The 2,616-nt window shown below is 44.0% G+C and overlaps 1 pseudogene; it reads left to right on the top strand.

Annotated features, from left to right (window-relative positions):
* The first annotated feature begins 250 nt into the window (after positions 1 to 250).
* Positions 251 to 2,168, top strand: LOC132405223 (general transcription factor II-I repeat domain-containing protein 2-like; annotated as a pseudogene).
* The last annotated feature ends 448 nt before the right edge of the window (positions 2,169 to 2,616 follow it).

Below are 2,616 nucleotides of genomic sequence, written 5' to 3'. Positions count from 1 at the left end.
GGTACCAGGTTTTCAGGGTTTTTAGTGTTTATTCGGTTTCCCTGGTTTATTTTCTGAATATCATTAATGAATAAATTTTTTTTCTATTAGAGCTGGCCCGCCGGTATATTGCATGCACCACTAATACTACAAATCCCACAATGCACTGCCAGTGCATTGCTCACGCTTGCCTTACTCTCTCATCAGCATCCTTATGGCGCTAGTCACGTGTGGTCAACTTTCAGCTATCCCTCACCCCAAAAGTGGCTGAATGAAAGGTGGACTGAAAACGGGTTTTCAAGGCAGGTGGGAGGCAGAGTATATGTTCGCAGATATAAAGGGCAAACCTGTTTGTCTTGTGTGCGGAGACGGTGTGGCTGTAATTAAAGAGTATAACGTAAGACGACACTATGAAACGAAACACCACGACAAATACAAGCATCTGGACAAGAAACAGAAGCTCCAGGAGGTAGAAGAGTTGAAAAGAAGTCTGGCGTCACAGCAGGCTATGTTCACAAAAGCCAAAACACAAAGTGAGGCTGCTGTAAAGGCTAGTTTTATTGTGGCAGCAGAGATCGCTAAATCAGCCCGGCCCTTTACCGACGGAGAATTTGTTAAAAACTGCATGATGAAAGTTTGCGACGTCGTGTGCCCAGATAAAAGGCAAGCATTCTCAAATGTGAGCCTGAGCAGAAACACCGTTGCTGACCGTGTACGTGAGCTTGCCACCATCTACAACAACAGCTGGTGGGGAAGGGAAGAGATTTCATCGCATATTCCCTTGCTGTGGATGAGAGCAGGGACACTTCTGATACTGCCCAATTGTCAATTTTCATTCGTGGAGTGGACTCAAGTCTGTGTGTAACAGAGGAACTTTTGGGATTAAGATCAATGCATGGCACAACTACTGGAAAAGATCTCTTTGAAGAGGTATCCAGATGTGTAAATATAATGTGGCTGCCTTGGGATAAACTTGTGGGACTGCCGACAGATGGAGTGCCCGCGATGTGCGGTCAAAAGAGTGGATTAGTGGGCAGGATCCGGGAGAAGATGCGGGAGGAAAACAGCGCAGGTGAGCTGACAGCTTATCACTGCATCATACACCAGGAATCGTTGTGTGGCAAAGCCTTGAAAATGGAACATATAATGAGCACCTTAACACGAGCAGTTAACTTCATAAGAGCCAAAGGTTTAAATCACCGCGAGTTCAAGTCGTTTCTGGAGGAGTTGGGTTCAGAATATAATAATTTGCCCTATAACACAGAGGTGCAATGGTTAAGCCAAAGAAAAGTGCTGAAAAGATGTTTCGAGTTGCGTGAGGAGATCTGTCAGTTCATGGAAAGCAAAGGGAAAGACACAACAGAGCTCCGGGATAAAAAGTTGCTTTGTGAAATGGTTTTTCTGTGTGACATCACGAGCCATCTCAATGCACTCAACCTGCAGCTTCAGGAGCGGGGTCGTGTGATCACAGACATGTACGCTGCAGTGAGGGCTTTTAAAACCAAGCTGCGCCAATGGGAGACGCAGATGCAGCAAGAAAACTTGAGCCATTTTCCGTGTTGCCAAACTATGAAAGAGCAGGTTTCTACCGCAGTGTTCCCATGTGCAGTTTGCTGAAAAACTTAGCATACTTGGTGCCGACTTCACACGGCGATTTGCCGACTTTGAAGCCCAAAAAAGCAGATTTGAACTGCTCAGTAATCCATTTGCAGCTGACGTGGAAAGCGCACCAACCAACATACGAATAGAGCTGATTGAACTCCAATGTAGTGACACACTCAAGGCAAAGTATGACTCGGTGGGCGCTGCACAGTTTCTACGTTTCATTCCCGACACAATGCCCCAGCTGCGTACCCAAGCTGCTCAAATGCTCTCTATGTTTGGCAGCACATATCTGTGTGAACAACTGTTCTCCTTGATGAAGATAAACAAAACATCACACAGGAGTCGTCTTTCTGATGAACACCTTTACTCAATTCTGAGGATTTCCTCAGCTCAGAGCCTGACTCCAAACATTGATGAACTTGCATCCAAGATGAGATGCCAAGTATCTGGCTTAGACTAGTGTGAATCACAGAGTGTTGGCCTGTGGAAAAATGTTTTCATTAGAAATTACTCTGGAAAAGCTGCAGATAAAGCCATAAGAAATAAATGCAACTGATTTTTTATTTATTTAATGTTCAATGTTGTTTTTGTAGGCAATAGCCTAAGCTTTGTTAGTTCCAGGTTAATATGTGTAATAAATTCATTTCAATAAGTTTTGCAATAAACGCTGAACCAGTCCGGCCCTCGACTTGTACCGATTTTTTAATTTTGGCCCACTGTGTATTTGAGTTTAACACCCCTGCTCTAAATGAACTGCAGAAGTGAATGGCTGCAAATGGAGATGAGGTTCATGGCTCCACAACCTCTAAAACCTTGCACAAAAAAGGAGACCCTGGCTTTAAAAAAAGGCATTTCCTTGCCTGTAAAGACTTTGGAAAGCGTGACTTAGAAGATACTGCAAAGATGTGGAAGAAGGTCTTATTATCGGATGAGACTAAAGTGGAACATTTTGACCTCAACACTAAGCAGTACATGTGGTACAAGTTGAATACAAACTGCGCATCAGCCAGGTAACACCATTCCTACTGTAAA

This window comes from Hypanus sabinus, chromosome 15 (assembly GCF_030144855.1).
Source record: "Hypanus sabinus isolate sHypSab1 chromosome 15, sHypSab1.hap1, whole genome shotgun sequence".
NCBI lineage: Eukaryota > Metazoa > Chordata > Chondrichthyes > Myliobatiformes > Dasyatidae > Hypanus > Hypanus sabinus.
The sequence above is the reverse complement of the archived record's forward strand: the minus strand, read 5'-3'. Positions and strand labels throughout refer to the sequence as shown.